Source organism: Ahaetulla prasina, chromosome 1 (genome assembly GCF_028640845.1).
Source record: "Ahaetulla prasina isolate Xishuangbanna chromosome 1, ASM2864084v1, whole genome shotgun sequence".
In the NCBI taxonomy this organism is placed as follows: Eukaryota; Metazoa; Chordata; class Lepidosauria; order Squamata; family Colubridae; genus Ahaetulla; species Ahaetulla prasina.
Window position 1 is genome coordinate 224,158,921 of NC_080539.1, and position 18,463 is coordinate 224,177,383.

Below are 18,463 nucleotides of genomic sequence, written 5' to 3' on the forward strand. Positions count from 1 at the left end.
ACTGAGCATTTGCTGGTTGAAATTTGGAACTGCCAATTTTTAGACCAAGCGGTTAGATGATCAAGGTTGTTTTGAATGATAGAAGTATTGTCTGTGGTGTTAAATAGTTTGACATCATCAGCAAAGAGAACACAATTACTTGAGATGTGGTCACAAAGATCATTAATGTATAGTATAAAGAGTGTTGGTCCAAGGACGCTGCCTTGAGGAACGCCACTCTTGACAGGAACAGGATTTGATAAAGCATTGCCAATTTTGACCACTTGTTGTCTGTTAGACAGAAAAGCAGATATCCATTTGTGGAGGGGTCCTGAGATGCCATAGGATGTTAGTTTTAGGAGAAGTTTATCGTGTACTACTGAGTCAAAAGCTTTGCAGAAGTCTATGTAGATTGCATCTATTGATTTGCCTTGATCGAGATTTGAAGTCCATATGTTTTTGCAGTGGAGAAGTTCTAAGTTACATGATAACTGTTTCCTGAAACCAAATTGTTTGTTGGAGAGTAGGTTGTTAGTTTCTAAGTGTGAGGTAATGGATTGGTTGATGATAGATTCCATGACTTTGCAGGTGACGCAGCAAAGGGAGATCGGTCTGTAGTTTTCGACTAAGCTGGGGTCTCCTTTTTTGAAGATAGGGATGACTGTGGCTAGTGACCAAAGTTTGGGAAGAGAACTGGTAGTGAAAGCTTTATCAAAGATAATACTTAGGGGTTCTGCTATATTAATAGAAAGTTTTTTTCAGAAGTATGCACATAGTCCATCGGGTCCAATAGAAAGCGATGGTTTTAAGTTGTGAAGAGCTTTTCCAACATTGTCTTCTGTGAAATCTATATGAGTTAAATCATCATAATCATTGCTGGTTCGTTTGTGGAATGTTGGATATGTGTTATCTGAGTTAACAAAAACTGAGCCAAAGAAAATGTTGAAGAGGTTTGCTTTGACTGTTTCGTCATTGCATTCTTTGTTGTTAGAATCTTTTAGTGGTGGGATGGATCTTGAGTCTTTAAGTTTATTGTTGACAAAATTATAAAAGGCACGATTGGAATTTGTGCATGAAGGTTCTCTTCTTGCTTGGTGTGGTAATTTGTGCATTCAGTTTTTATTTGGTTGCATATGTTTCTGTAGTGGTTTTTGAAATTTGTAACATAGCCTTTTTTGTTTCTTTTCCAGAGGGATTTTTTTTTTGATTGAAGCTTTTTTATTGATATGGGTAGTTTGTTTTTCTTGATCATGGTAGTCATTTGTGGTACATATAGTTTAATGACTCTATTGATTTCAAGTAGGAAGACTCTATAGTGGTTTTCAGCGGTTATGCAGGTTGCAAACAGATTTTGCCAGTCCAGAAAGGAAAGATCGTTGTTTATAAAGTCGTAATTGGCTTTTTTGAAGTTGTAGTTGGGAGTACTGTTGTTATGACGATTTAAGTATGGACGTATATTGAGACGAAAATCAATCATGCAGTGGTCACTGTTGGAAAAAGGTTCTTTAATTTGTAGTCCGTAAATTGAGTTTGAATTGTTGCAGAAGATGAGGTCAAGGCAGTTGTTGAGTCTTGTATTGTTAGTTACAAGTTGTTCAAGACCTAGGTTTGTAACAGCGTTGTATAGTGTAGTATGGATTGGGTCAGTTGAACATTCATTAGTTGTCCAGTTAATGAGAGGTAGATTTAGGTCACCCAGGAAGATGAGAGGATATGGGCAAGAGGTAGCCCATGTTAGCATTGAGGTTAGCATATTTGCATGGGTAATGTCATAGTCAGGGGCTCTGTAGCATAGTAAGAATCAAGAGTAGTGTCAAGGGATAGGTCGCATACAATAGTTTCAGGAAGAGAGTTTATGTGCTACTTGGATATTTTTAGATTCAGTGACTTTTGTAAAGATAGCCACTCCACCACCTCTTCGGTTTTCACGATCTGATCGATAGACTTGATATTCTTTGTTTGAGATAATGGAGTCAGGAAGGGATGAGTTCAGCCATGTTTCACAAACAAAAATGATATCAAATGTGCCACTGTTTAATAAGAGGATAAATTCAGGTAATTTGTTGACTATGCTTCGTGCATTTATCAATTTGCATTTGAGATCTGAAATGATTGGTGTTGAAGAGGTAAGGGGCGTGCATACCTAGTTTTGGATGTTAGTAGGTTGGGGGTTGTGTACAACAGATGGTTGTATAGATGGTTGGATGGTAGTTTGGTTGTTTGGATGGATGGTTGTTTGGATGGCTGGTTGGGTGGATTGTTGGGTGGCTGTTTGGATGGCTGTTTGGATGGCTGGTCTGGGAAGGGAGCTGAAGACAATGTGATTATGTAGATGCAGGTTACATGAAAGATGAACAGTAGCTTATCAATGAACTGTTGTAATGTAAAAAAAAAATACATTTTTTGAAACCTTTTGATACCTGTTTGTTCAGCAATCTCTTTTTCCATGATGCTGTTAAGCCTCAATTTTTTAAAATGGTTCCTTTAAAATCTGTTCAATCCTGTCTTTTTTCCTCCTTACCCCATCCCACTTCAAACCATACATAAGTCTAGCCACTCCATTCATTTGATAATGTGAACTGAAGTACAAGATAATGCTCAATGAAGTACAATCTGTCAATTCTTCAAACTATTATACTGTTTAACTATTTTATTCTGTCAAAAGGACAACTGAAAATTAACTTTATTCTGATTCCCTGAGATTTGAAAATGTGTGATTTAGTTATCCAGGGTCCTTTCCATTGTTGCTTTAATTTGTTTTTATGAGGATTTTTTAAATATATAATTACTTCAAATAGGTATTGTTCATGGATTTTTCATTACAGGGCAAAGAGGAAATTTACTAGATGAATTTATTGAAAAGCGTTCATTAAATGAAGATCAAGATAATACTTTGTTTCCCAAATGTATTTGGCAATTCTTTTTATGTTCCAAAAGTCTGCAAAGGGGCGTAAATCAATGCCTTCATCTATTATCCATATTGGCTATTGCCTTTTTTCTTAATTGTGCCACTGTACAGCTATATAAAGCTGAATTTCAGTTCTTTGAGTATTATGCAACTTTTTCAAAGCTTGATAGCGTGATCTTAGCTTTCTTTTTACCATATAATTTAAAGAATATAAATTCCTATTCATCTCAAGGTGCCATATTAGGCAATAATTTAAAATCTCTGAGTGTTTTCTTTGTCTACTGGAAAATGAATGTAAGCAATTGGAGAAGGATTTTCAAAATGTGGTCAGAGCGTTTGAATACATTTCATTAAAGAAAGCTTGATTAAAAGAAGCAGATCTCAAATACAGAGGAGCTTACTTGTCTGTTAAATGACAATTTACAATGTTATGTTGTTATTTGATAAGAGGTGCTTATAATCTTCTCAATCATACATTTTATGGCATTTTGTCTAAAGTCAGTTTTTAATTTCCGCGGTGGCTGTGTGATAAATGTAAAGCAAATCTTTGGTTAACAAAGTTTATGTTTAACTTCTTCCCCTTTAATAATACACTGATTGCCAAAGTATAGCAATCTAGTTTTCCACCGTTCAAAGGAGGTGAACTGAGAATAGCATTTTAAAGAATATTATGGGGAGGAAATGAGAACAATATGCCGCATTAACAAAAAACTAATTCTTGATCACACACACACACAGTTATAATAGTTTGCCAGGTTTCTTGCCAGTATCTTATAGGAATAATATGTGATTATTCTCACACAGCTGGCCTCCCAGTTACAAGTCCCTCTCAATAACTCATTATAATTAAATAATATTTTCTTAAATCTTTAAAAAATATGACTTAAGATTTCCATTCTTTGCCCGTCTCCAAGTGTTTATGCTGTTCATAATCTAGGGCTGATAGACATTGTGATGTCTAACACATCTGGAGTTTATCTTCTGTTACAGTAGCATGCAATTTTCTAAGTACATTGTTCCCAAATAGTCAGATAATATTGCTCCTTTATATTATGGGCTCTCCTCTTTTAATTACAACCCCTAGCTATCTCTGGTTCTTTCTAGTCAGCCTTCAGAGTCCCTGCTCATCATCTGTTTATTTTCCAATCAACAAAACTTTCCCATGGGAGGATATCTTACAGTTATAATTTCAAAGTCTTTATATATTCTGCTCAGTCCATTAGGCCCTCCCATAATCTTTCTTTTTCCCAGGCTAAATGTATGATGCATTGCCTGCAAGTATTCCTTATAAGCTTTTCTTTCTTAGTACCTTATAATGTTAGTTGTCCTCTGGACATGATCCAGTTTGTCAATATCTTTCATAAAATGTAGCACTCTGGGCAAAACGCAGATTTTAGGCACAGTCTGATCAATACAAAATAAGAGAGGAAAATGACTTATCTTCATCTTGGCACCGTAACAAACTTAACATACTAATCCTCGGATAGTTTTTGCATTCATTCCTGCTACCTTTCTCTTTGTACAGGAGGACAGAATTGGAATTCTTACAATCGTTAGACTGTGATACAGTTTTATGTATATCTGTTATTTTCTGCATTTCTTGCCTTTTAACAGACTACTATCTGATGCTGTGTTTAGAACACAGTCCTTTCAGCATTCCCAAGAAGGTTCTGTGGTGTTTCGTCAGCTGCTGGCAGAGCTAGCAGCAGAGGCAGACGAGGAAGAGATGGAGGGGGAGTCTGGGCCAGTTTTGGAGCCTTTGGAAGGCTCTGATGAGGAAGCAGAATCAGAGGCAGATGCAGAGCTGGGGCCTTCTGTCCACCCCCAGGTGAAGAGGCAGCTTTTTTCGGGGCCTGAGCTGAGAGAGGAGGAGCAGCAGATGGGGCCCTTCACAGATGCACATAGGGGAAGACTTTCATTTGTGATTAATTATTTTCAGGGTTTTTTTTGTTTTTTGTTTTGTTTACATTTATATCCCGCCCTTCTCCGAAGACTCAGGGTGGCTTACAGTGTATAAGGCAATAGTCTCATTCTATTTGTATATTTTTTACAAAGTCAACTTATTGCCCCCCCAACAATCTGGGTCCTCATTTTACCTACCTTATAAAGGATGGAAGGCTGAGTCAACCTTGAGCCGGGCTTGAACCTGCAGTAATTGCAGGCTACTGTGTTCTAATAACAGGCTTCTTAACAGCCTGAGCTATCCCGGGTTCTGTATTTAATGTGAATAAAGACTGTTCGTGCCCTGTTTTAAGGAAAAAAAGAGGGTTGTATTACTCGTGAATAAGCAGTTTCTCATTGCCTGCTAAGGCTAGATCAGAATAGGTTCCACACCTGTTTGAACTCTGATTCAGCTGACTCTAAGGACACAGATTAACCTCCAACTGGCCTCAACCACTCTCAGAGTGCTAACTACAAACAGATTGCAAAGAATATAAATCCTTCCATTCCCTACCAGTCAGAATTGAAGAAATGTCTTGGAGAAAAAGTGAAATGTTCCAAAGACAAAAAGCAGTTCGGAGAACGGGTAACAGAAATTTTGAGTAGTTCAGAGAACTGGCAAATGCCACCTCTGGCTGGCCCCAGAGTGGGGTGGGAATGGAGATTTTGCAATATCCTTCCCCCAGGAGTGGGGAGGGAATGGTGATTTTGCAGTATCTTTCCCCTGGAGTGGGGTGAGAATGGTGCCATGCCCACCAAACCACGCCATGCCCACCAAGCCATGCCCACAGAACAGGTAGTAAAAAAAATTGGATTTCACCACTGATTTGAATGTTTCACTTAGTGAAGATTGAACACAGCATTTTTTTGGAGATGCCTTATGAAGTATCATGGCCACCTCATTTCGAAGAGCAAGGAGAAAAGAGGCCATTTTGTTTGCTTTGCTCCATTGCCCAAAGGCAGTAAACTCAGCATCCTCCGGCACTTTTGAAAACCTGAAGAGGCTTCTGCATCTTGGAAACATCTGTACCTGAGCTGTTTCTGTCTTGGAGGAATGCTGCAGAAGAATGCTGAGGGAAGGCCGCTGAAGGGCAATTCTCTCCACATTCCCCAGCTGTACTTATCCAAGCCAGAAAGGGGTGCTTTTTTTTTTTCAAACCATAAGTATATATGGGGAGTTTTCAAGGCAGGGCAGAGTGTTTCAATACAGGCTGCTTCTTAGTTTCAGTAAAAAGAATCATATCACCTTTACTGCATGGCGCTCGTCACTGAAACAAATCTAGGTTACCTCACACAGGCCTACTGTACGAGTAAAGTAACTACCCAATCTGATAGGACTGCCAGCAGTTAACATTATATCACAAAGTTCCACAATAGATCAATAAGATACCCATGCTAGACAATAACACTAATAATAAAACATCCAACATAAGAGCAAATGACATTAAAAAAATTAAAATGAATAAGTCCTCATTTAGCAATCACAATTGAGACTGGCATTTCAGTTGTTAGATGGAGGGATTACTAAGTAAAACCATGACTGTGCTTACAATCTTACTTCAGCATTCCTTTGCTGTACAGATCTGAGAAACTTAATAAATGTGAGTATTGTTGCCTTTTCATCACTGTTGTAATGGTGCTGAAAGAAGCACTGACTAAACAAGGATTACCTGTAAACATAATGGAATAGCAGAACATAGCAAAAATCATCACTTACTACTACATTCAAATTCAGATAGTTCTGGTCAATAAAGAAATAGTATGGAAGAGCTCTGGTTTTTTTTAAATATATAACTTTATTAATTTTTTTTAAAAAAATACATAAAATACAAACTAAAAGGGAAAAGGCAAAGTGATAAAAGAAAAAGGTTAAAAATTAGCAAACCCCCCATAAAACAAATATATCATAAAAGAAGTGACTGCTGACATTTTTCAGTGCAGAGAGAATGTTAAAATATAGCAACCTCTTGTCTATGTTTAGGTAAATATCAATTGATAAAGATCTTAAAAATATTAATAACTAATATTAGAAAAATATTCATATATTCTTACTTTAACATATAAAACATATTAACTATAGGTAGATCATGGCCATATATTTTAACAATCCACAATATTTAGGTGATCTAATCTAATCATGAAATCCCAAAGTCAAAACATTATTTTTCTCCTTTTCCTGAAGGAAGTCTAACCATGCCTCAAGAAATCTAATCATACTATTATCTCCAATCAAAGCAGTCAATTTTGTCATTTCAGCTAACTCCATCACCATTACTTATTTTAATTTTTGGAATCTTAAATAGAGACATTAGAAGTGTCACATTAGAAGTGATGCCCACATAGCTGGCTTCAAGGTTAATAACAAATATAAATTATTCTAAGATGCTAAAGAAAGTGGTGGGTTAACCTGGTTTAAAATTATATTTTGAAGTATGTTGTTTGGTGTGGTTGAAAGAGTGGGTAACTTTTTTTAAAGGCTGTTGGAATTAGAAGGTCCTGAATTGAGATTTGGGTGGCTTAAGGTATCAGAGGTTGAAAGCTATCTTAGTGTTAAAGAATTATTTTGTTAGATGTGCCATAGTGAAAATCTGGAACAGATATAAAAGGAAGTTACTTCCTAAAATACCTTTGTGGGCATCTCACCAAGAAGACTTTTTTTAGAAGGGAAATGACAGTCAGCAACCCAAGTTGACTTAATTTTATCAATTGGTTTTTGGTGAAATGCAATTTAGACTTAAAATTAAAACAATTGGAAAAAGAGGGTTATATTTGCCACTAGTTTATTTATGTACAGTTGTATGAAATATTTAAATTAATTAAAAAGAATTATGCACCTTTGAAAATGAATTATGTACCTTATTGCAAAAAGTGTATAAATTTTTACTGAAATTTAATCACAAAGAAGAATATATGAAAAATTTTATAGTTAAATGGGCAAAACAGATTTAGTATTATGTTTGATCAATAGGAAACGATATGGGCACCAGGTTTGAGATTTACAGGGAATTATAATTTGAAAGAAATTTTGTATACAATGATGTATCAATGATATTTTAAATCCTGATAAACTATGGAAAATGTGTAAGGAAATTTCAAACACATGTTGGAAATCAATCTGAAAGTACTGTACTTTGTATTATCTTTGGTGAACTTATAAGAACTTACCAGATATGCATTTTGGTTCAGAAAATTTTGAAAATGAATGTAAAATTGGAACCTGAAGCTTTTCTTTTAGGAACGGTGGCTAAAAAAGTGGAAAGGAATCATGGTACTTTAATTTTATACATTATATCGGCTGCAAGGTATATGCACGTAGATGGACAGAGGAGCATATATCCATAATGGAAGATAGAATGGATTTTAGAAGAGCTGAATTTTCAACATCCTCCAGAATGAAATCAAGATGTGTTTGGTCAGATTTCAATGGGGCTTTGGCTATTCCAAAGATCAGGCATTACCATAGAAAAGCGACACATTTATACCTTGCTACCCCTGGTTTTATGGAAATGGGGAATACAAGCAGCTCTCTTAGGGTAACCATGTTCATCAGGTCAGTTTGTATTGACGAGCATGAATCTGCAAGTAACAAGATATCTATAATCATTATTTCATTTCATTTATGTTTATTCCACCTGTATTATTTTTTATAAATAACTCAAGATGACAAAAGTACCTAATACTCCCTTCGCCTCTTATTTTCTCCATAACAACAACCCTGTAAGGTGGGTTGAGAGAAAGTGACTGATCCAAAGTCACCCAGTCATATTGGGTTTATTAGGTTTGGAATAAAGTGATGTGTTTTCCCAGCTTACCCACTGCGGTTTATGACTGTCCAGCCACAGAACCCTGCAATAAAGTGCAGGTGTTAATTGGTATTAGGTTGCAGCCTTACCCAGTAGAAGCAAGCAATCTTTCTAGGCCATTGACTGTACTCGGCCTTTAAGTAGCTGGGTTGAAGATTTTAAAAGTAGATTTAATTTAATACAATTAAGTTTAATTAAATGCACATGATTATTCCACCATTTATTTAATAACTCCTTTAAAGATCAGCAATATTTGAAAATGAAATGGGGGCTGCACCCACAGCTTTAGCATACTCCATGTTGTGCACTACCAGTGGTAGCTATTTCAAATTATTTAAATACATTTTTTTCTTCTGTTCAATCGTGTCCAGTTTTCAAGAGACTGCCTGGATAAATCCTTGCAGCTTTCTTGGCAATGTTTTTCAGGTTTGTCATTGCCTGTTTCCTAGGGCTGAGAGAGAGAGTACCTGCCCAAAGTCAGCAGGTGGCTTTGTGACTAGGGTGGGACTAGAACTCATGGTCTCCCAGTCTCTAGTCTGTCGCCCTAGCCACTACACCAAACTGGCTCCCAACACAATGATAAAGTCATACACAAAAGTTATAATAGTACTATTTTATAGTGTTTTTTTTTGTTACAATGTGAATTTAACATCACATTTCTTATATACATTTCAGTTCTTCTAAACTTTTTGCTTTCTTCTCCCCATTAATACCTACATACTATACTTAGGGGTATTGTGAGTTGAGACTGGCCTGATGAATCAAATAAAGTCCCAGCTTTCTCGCTTCTAGTCAGTGTTTCATTTCAAAAATGGCCTAGAGGCGGAGTCTGAAGCCCAGCCTAGCCTTACAATAGAAACCAAAGGCTAAAGTGGGACTTTGTGTGTTACAATCATTGGTGTAAAATGAGCAGCCAAGGTTTGCAGGGGAGGGGAGCTCCTTTATTTTTCACTGGTGAAAGTAGTAGTTAAGTTAGGTGGTGTAGTGCTAGCCTAAAGCCAAGAAATTTTGAGTTCTAAAGCCCTTTAGGCATGAAAGCCAGTTGGGTAGCATTTTCTCTTAGCCCACTCCACCTTCTCATAGTTGTTAGTGAAGAAAACTGGAGGCAAGAGTATTAGCTATGCTTGCTGCTTTGAGTTATATACAGGTAGTCCTTGATTTATGACCAGTCACTTAGTGACAATTTGAAGTTAGAACAGACCTCCTCAAAAGCTACTTATGACCTGATTCTGGAGTTCTAACAGCCGTGTGCAAAAACACACACACAGTCTCATAACTGCATTTTAGCAGCTTGAGAACTGGCTCATTTTTACATCTGGTTACAACATTCTGAGATCATGTGACTGTGATTTTTTTGCAGGCTTCCTGCCTTTTTGACTGCTTTCCGGCAAAACAACCCCATAGGAATACACTGATTTGCTTAATGGCTGTCAGGTTTGCTTAATAACAACAGTGTTCACTTAACAGCTGTGGTATTTGTTTAACAACCATCACAAAAAAGGGATAAAATTGGGTCCAATTATATCGGTGCTTAAACTTAAAATCATTATGACTTATGAAAGGAATTCCAGGTTCTAGTTTGGTCGTAAATCAAAGATCTATAAAAAAGGTGTGATAAACTATAATAATATTAAGATCACAACTAGATCACAAAATTCCAAGATCTGAAAATCAAAGTTGAAAGATTGTAGCATAAACTAGCAGTGGTGGTCCCAGTGGTTATTGGCATACTGGATGCTATACCAAAGAGCCTTAGACAGCACTTTAAAAAATTGTATATTGACAAAATTTTCAAAACAACAAACGTTGACTTTGTGACAAAAAAGATGAAACAAGCATTTGATCAGGGACTACAGCAACATTTCACAGACTGACTACAAGTTGCCAAAATTATTCACTGGAAAGTTTGCCAGAGATTTGGATAAAAATGTAATAAAAACTACTGAGACCATCAAATTGAGTATTCGAGAAGGTTTTGGGAAATGATCTTATGGAGCTTTAAGATGCAAACAGACAGGCATCTTGTTCATAATTTGCCTGACATAACAATTATTGATAAGTTCTGATTATTGCTTATCTAGATGATGCTAGGATTGAGGAAAAACAATTGGAATAAATTACAAAATACCAGGACTTGCAGATCTAAGTTGAAAACTTATGAAAACAGAAATTCATTGTTATACTAATCATGATTTGACACCTCAAAGCGAAGGATTTCCTCAATATGGAAATATTTATTTTATTGTTTTATTTATTTATAAAATTTATTTGCCATCTATATCATATCCAACATTTCTGAATTGAATTTATTGGATTCACACCCTAATTTTACAAAAATAACCAGCTTGGAACTGCCTATATTCTTAGACGCTACCTTAATAATTCTTAGGTCCTTGGTTAGGAGTTGAATTATTAAATTTTCACCAGTGTTAGACAGTGAATCTAACTGTAGATTACTCACACATAATAACAAATGGAATTTATACGTCTTACAGTGATTACGGTCCTGTTCTAATAGCCAGCCGCATTTCTTCTCCTCACAATCTTTTATCCAGGATCCAATTTTCCCACATATTAAGTATAAAGGATTAGTGAAACCGTGTAGATTGTTTTTTAAGGGTATGATTTTAGTATTTATATATAAGGCAGCACAAACAAATGTGAATACTCATACAATAAAAAGTTACAGCTTTTGTAGAACTATTCTTAAGGACAATGCGTTTTCTTATAGACATCTGAAAATTAGATTTTAAGATGTAGGGTTTTTTAATGGAAGAAAAATGTGAATATTTTATATTACTGTGGCTATATATCTTGATAAATTAGAATCCTTTTCCATTGCATTCTGTCTAGAATAAAGTCACTTCCAGGAATTAGTAAAATTTAATTTAATATGCAAGCTTGTTTGACCATCAGATTATGAAACCAAACATGTACCAGTAGATTCTGCTGGGGTGCCATAATTTCTTATAAACACTTTACTGTGGCTATACTTAATATTACAAATTTAGGAAAAGGATTTGTGATCTTTATAAAAATTCTTGTATCTATAGTCAGACTATCTCTTTTTAAAAATCCTTTTAAAAACATTTATTGGGGGCTGTATTGATTCTAGTTCATGAATGCATTGAAACATGGGCATTCTGAACTGAAATACTTGTACTAAACATGAGAACACTAGATTACCCTGCCAATGTTTTTAAAATCATATAGCAGCAATGTTCATTATCTTTAGAATTTAGGAAGTATTTCTTGCTTTGCCGAAGTAATCATACTGATATTTTAAAATAATTTTACTAAATCTACATACTGTGCTAAGCCATAGTTTATTTTTATTAAATAAATGATATGATATGAACAGAGCTCTTGTATTTTGAGTTTCTTACTTTTTCTTGGCAGTCTTGACATCTTAAAGATAAAGGAAGTTACTACTTGTTATCTTCCCTCATTAGTGCTGTTAGACTTGGGTGAGTGAATAAAATTATCTTTTGAGCCACTGATTGCTGAGCCACTTCTAAACAGCAGTTCAATTTATTTTGAAAGTAATTGCTACATAATAGCAATCTGATTTAAGAATTCAGAATAAGAAATTAACAGGGGCATAAGAAGGATAAGTGAGCTCAAATCATTACCAGCATTTAGTGAACAAGTTAACTATTAAAAATCTTCCTCTGATACCTAGCTCCTTATTACTTGAAGTAAGAGCCATTTTTAGAGCATAGCTAATCCCTAAGTAACAATGGTCTTCAATGCGTATTATTGTTTTTTTTCAATCGAGTGTCCAAATATTCAATTTATTATACTCTCCTGATTTCTGATCGTTATTGAACTGGAGTTTTCTCTGTGTATGTGAAATGACAAAATTATTGTATTGAGACATGCCCTCCCAAAACAGCCCTTAAATTTTTTTTTAAATGCTATTGCCAAATATCAGCAGTTCAATTGTTAATAAGAGCAGCAGTAATATTTAGTAGACTACACTTATAGATTAGCAGATAGTAATTTCTCTGCTATTATACAAAAACAGGTTTAATAATTTGGAGTTACACTGTGGGTATGAGTAACCAAATAAATATATATTTATTTCAACCACAGATAATTTCTCCAGACTAATTGTGTAAGGATCCTTTCTGTCCTCTTACATTAGCTCAAAGTTTATGGATGGCAATGGCTCTGATCCAAGAAAGGTTAGTCATGCTTAAATTCCTTGAAATAAATGGGTCATTAGTGGCAGCTAACTGGTTCTATTAATCTCAGTGGTCTTTAATGTCAGTTAGCTTTTCAGGACTGAGGCCACTGGGTTGCTCTTTCTACTCAGTAGAAGTTATATTTGTACTCTTTTTGAAAGAGAAATTATTCTCAAATTTGAAGAACAAACAAATTTTATAGATCTTAATATATATATATATATCAACCCAAATGTGGGTTAAGCTTGAGTCTTGGTGACTGCACCTAGGCAGTTTTCTTGGCAGCTTGGCAGTTATGGAAGTGGTTTGCTGCTGCTTTGAGGTTTTCTTTTCTTTCTTCTTTTCATTGCTAGACTACCCTTTGGCAGCACTTACTCAGTGTCTGCGCCCAGAAACTAAATAGCATTGAGCCGCTTAATACTGTACATTCAGAGAGGACCTTCAGGGAATACCAGTGCTCTAGGCTAGATTGGGAAATTGGAAATATTTCCTGAAAGAAGGCAATAGCAAAGCACTTCCATTTTGCTGCCTAGAAAACTAGGTGGATGTGTCCATGAAATCCAGAAATGATTTATTTATCTCATTAAATATAATGTTCTCTCCGTTACATGCATTATAACAACATCCTAATTAAGGGCATCTCTCCAATTCTAGATACTTAAGAAATATAGGGGAAGTTCGGCTTCAGATCACACCATTCCCCGCATTTTTATTATTTCTACATATTATTGCCTATGGTTTGCCAGTAAAAGACTAATAATCCATCATAAAAATTACTATAGAATTGTTTCTATTTTTTAAAATAGATATAAGTCAAACTCTGGATTGAGAAATGTGTGAATGTGAAAAAGAAAATTTATTATATATTCACTGATTTAGAGAAAATTATGGTAGTGTGGAAACTTAAATTATGGAATATTTTGCATCAATACAGAATTTAAGGTTGGTTGCTGAGCATAATAACAAAATATACATGGTATACATGGAATGCCTAGAAAATTGCTCAAAATAAGATAAATGAGTGTGATGTCCTTTTGTTTAATGCAGTAATTCCCAACGTGGGGCCCACGCCCAACAGGGGGGCAGTTTGATTTTTAATGGGGGCAATTGGAACCTTGTTTAAACCATGTTAATGGCCTTTTAGGCTTCCTCTGAGTAGGTGTCACTTTTTAAATAGTAAGAATTATATGTCACAGGGATGGTGGTGGTGGTGTGTGAGTCAAAATTTTAGAGATGCTTAGGTGGGGCATGGCCAAAATGGTTGGGAACCACTAGTTTAATGTATATTTGAATGTCTAAAGAATAGCTGTAGTGATATTAAATACGCTTTGACTGGGTCATGAATTTTTGCATGCAGATCGATTTGTTAGCTGAGACCCCAAATGATTTGATATAAATTTAGTATTTCCTATGATTAGGATGCAATAAAGAATATAGGTCTGAGAATTAATATATCAAAGAGCAAATTAGTTGTATCTGAAATGTAAAATGAAGAAAAGTTATTAGTCAATTTGTGTACTGTAGTTTACTAAACATGGGGAAATGGATGGAGAAATTTGAAAATGTGCAAATGCTGATAGAAAATTTATGGGTAATATATGATCAGGTACAGAAATGAACTTGAACCAGAGAGAGGTGAAAAGTTTAGGAGTCCACAACCCACTGGCCGCGACCCACTAGCAGCCCTTAGCCTGTTCTGAATTGGACTGCATGAATGGCTGGGCAGAGTTCACACATGTGCATAGTTTCCCTCCCCTCTCAAGTCATAAAGGTTGGAGACAGCTAGTTTAGAGAACAAAATACAATGCATGAAGTAGTGCTTGGCCATGGTGGAGTAAGAGTAATTTACAACTATAAAGAGGAATAGAAAAGAATAGTGAATAATATTTCTGTGAACTAGTTTTGCTTATGTTTTCTTTTCTTTTTCTTTTCTCATTCCCTTGATTCTTGGTTTACTATTTCTTAATCTTTTCCTGTCCTCCAAAGAATGTTGCTGATCCCAAAAGGAAATTGTGTGATGCATATGTATTTATATAGTGATCTCCAGCAAGCAAACAAACAAACATCAGGAAATAACATTTTTTTACAACTGTATAACTACAATCTGTATTTATTAAAAGTTTAGAGTATTTCATTGGTTCATTATGTTTCATTGGTTCAATATGTCACATATTTAGAAAAACGCTTACATAGTAAAAGCATATGTTACAATGTTTTTGTTTTAAAACAATAGTGTATTCCCTACCCCTGGTATTATTTTATTCAGATTTCTTTGTATTGTTTAGACTCAAGACATATACTAGCTTGGCTGGATTTAGTGACATTAACAAAAAACCTATACAATAAGTTTAATTAATAAGCTAATTTATTAATATTAATAATTAGTTCATTAATTAATGAATATTATTAATTTAATGGTATTATTCCTGCAAATTTTTGGTCTTGGTGCATTGTGCCTTAGAACAATGTATATATATATTTTGTAAAAAAAATTGTTCTGAACTGAAAACAAAATTTGAAACTCAAAATTTTCATCTCAGGTCTGTAAAAGAGTGGCTGATCACGGTAAGTACTATTTACCACACAACTTGTATTAAAAAAAAATAACTTAAGGAGATTATTTTTGAGAAATATGAGAATGCTGAAAGGGTGTCACAATAAACAATAGTATCAGCAAATAATTTTGGCTGCCAGTATCTAAACTTACTTAATAAATAGGAACACCAAAATATTTACTTCAATCACACTGTAAACAACATAAAAACAGCATGCATTCATGCATGTGTACACACACACACACACACACACACACACACACACACACCCTTTCCCATGAGTGACAACCAACACCTTGAATAGCATCCAGAAGCCTACCAATATCCCCTGCAGCTCATGTGATATGGGCAGTGTTACATGGAGTAGTACCAAGATATAAAGGCGTACTATAGCTTCCAAGTGTTTTTTTCTCAGGTCTGTCAGGACAACCTGGTCTACCCAATTATGGGATAGAGCATACTGCTTCCATTTTCGCCTTTTAGCCCCAATCCAGGGGTCTTAGCAGGCAGACGCTTTCATGACAAACTATTTTTGTGTTAAAATTTATGTTTTACCGACAAAGAAATAAAGGGAGACTTAGAGGTTAATACATCTATCTAATATGCAAGCAGCTTGGGTTCGGCTCCCAGAAAGGTATGGCTAGCTGATGAGAGTTAAATAGCTTGAAATAAATCTATATTAGCCTCCTTTTATTTCTTTGTCAGTAAAACATAAATTTAATAGCTTCCAAGTGTTCCTCAGGAGCCAATGCATGCACATTGCAGTAATATCAGGTAAACTTTGACTTATGGTTTCGAAATCATTCAAAGTTATGACAGTCATTCATTCACTCTTAAAGAGTTCTTCCAAAACAGGAGTGAAATGCTACCGGTTCAGGCTGGTTTGCCCAAACAGATAGTTAAAAATGCTACTGGTTCCCTGAACCGGTAGTAAAAACAGTAAAAAACAACAACACAACAACTTCAGAAGAACACCTGAGTGATGCGTGATTGTTGGAACTTTTTTTTTTTTACTTTTTAAAGCATTTGTAACTACCGGTTCTCCAGAACCAGTAGAAAAAAAATGCTTTAAAAAGATTCCGATGATCATAGCTGTGGCACGTGATTGTTGGAACCTTTAAAAAACTTTTTAATAGCATTTTTTACTACCGGTTCTCCGGAAGAACCGGTAGTAAACAGTAAAAAACAACACAACAACTTCAGAAGAACACCTGAGTGATGCGTGATTGTTGGAACTTTTTTACTTTTAAAGCATTTGTAACTACCGGTTCTCCAGAACCAGTAGAAAAAAAATGCTTTAAAAAGATTCCGATGATCATAGCTGTGGCACGTGATTGTTGGAACCTTTAAAAAACTTTTTAATAGCATTTTTTACTACCGGTTCTCCGGAAGAACCGGTAGTAAAAAATGCTTTAAAAAGGTTTTTAAAAAGCTTCCCAAGCTCATGCACCACAGCTGATTCTCCACCCAGCTGTTCTACTTATCTTCCGAAGCCTCCTTTTGGCGTGTACTGTGCATGCGCAGGCCAGCAAACCAGTAGTAAACAGATTCAGTTTTCACCACTGTTCCAAAGCATATTTGTATAGGGGATGTTGTGTTTGGTTCATCCTGTAAACAAACAAACAAAACTGAATATTCAACAGTTAAGGACTACCTGTAATGTGCTCTATAGTGCAGCCATTCAGATGCCTCAGCAGATTTTATTATTATTTTGTCACAGTGGCAAAGCAAATCATATGGTTTATTTATTTATTTATTTATTTATTTTTCGTATTTTATACCGCCCTATCTCCCTAGGGACTCAGGGCGGTTCACAGCCAGATAAAATATACATATAAATACAAAATAAAACATCCATTAAAAAAATTGATGTTTTATGGTGGTTAAGTGAATCCAGTTTCCTCCATTAACTTGGTTAAAAGCTGGCTGAAAGGGTCACAAATGGCATTCACATGATCCTGTGAAGTTGCAACCATCATAAATAAATGCCCAATTCATAATCATGTGACTCTGGTGATGCTCAATGGTTGTAAGTACGAGGACTGTTTGTAAGTGATTTTTTTTTTCAGGACTGTGGTAACTATACTGCCGATTGTCTCTGCTTGCCCAACAAGAATAGCCAAGATTGGCATGCTCCAGTCCCATCTATTAAATAGTGGAAGGCAGAAAGCATACATTCTCTGTCTCTAAGACTGCTCAGTATAGTCCCCTGAGAACTGGGTGACTTTGCTCTTGGCCACTGAGCCAGGATGCTGCATTATTAGGATGTGTTAAAATGCATGAAATGAATTTTCACCTTAGCGCTGTAGGTGTTTACATATGGTTTTGTTGTTATTGCTGGATTTTTTGTATTTTTATTATTTTCAACATTGTTAGCCACCCAAGAATTGCTTGGTCGGTAAGCAGCCAAGCAAACTAATTTATTAAGACCTTTCAGATAGATCTCTTTATCCCTGGATCTGCTTTCCGCCTATCAATCAGAAACTGGCTGGTCTGTAGTTTTCTGAGCCCCCCCCCCCCCATATTTTAAGGCAGAGACATTGGCTGTTCTCCAACGTTCTGGCTTTTTACCACCTTTCCAGTTTTTCAAAGACACTACATATAGGTTTTGGCATACATAGCCTTTTCAGTATTCTAGGATAAAATTTATCTGGGCCTGAACATTTTAAGTCAAAGTAAGGAGGTATTACATGATCAAGTATCTGTTAAACTTCCATCCTGCACTTTCATCCTGCTTTTCACAATTTCCTGTGGAACGCATACTTTCTTGTTGGAAAAGACTGAACCAAAATAGATGAGTAGATCTGACTTCTCTTTAATGCCTACTAGCAATTTGCTATCTTTATTGAACAAATGATACATTGGTCGTTTTGTTTTTATTTTGATAATACTTAAGGATGTCTGTGTTATTGTTCTTACACAATTTTCTAGACTTTGTTCATTCTAAACATCAGCATTTCAGATAGCCTCTCTGCAGTTAAACTACCTGTATGTAGTCTTCATTGGACCGTGATGGCTCAGTGGTTAGAATGCAGTATTGCAGGATAATTCTGCCAACTGTCAGGAATTTGATCCTGACTGATTCAAGGT

General features: G+C 35.5%; 1 protein-coding gene and 1 long non-coding RNA gene across 5 annotated transcripts in view; one reads left to right on the forward strand and one right to left on the reverse strand.

Moving 5' to 3' along the window:
- The window catches only part of RBMS1 (RNA binding motif single stranded interacting protein 1), a 145,280-nt gene that overhangs the window by 21,640 nt on the left and 105,177 nt on the right, over positions 1 to 18,463 (forward strand). The window lies entirely within an intron of this gene.
- On the reverse strand, positions 1,906 to 16,528 carry LOC131202664 (uncharacterized). Its single transcript, XR_009156187.1, has 3 exons — positions 4,988 to 16,528; positions 4,197 to 4,291; positions 1,906 to 2,352 (listed from the first exon to the last, which is right to left on the reverse strand). It is a non-coding gene; the product is annotated as an uncharacterized LOC131202664 (long non-coding RNA).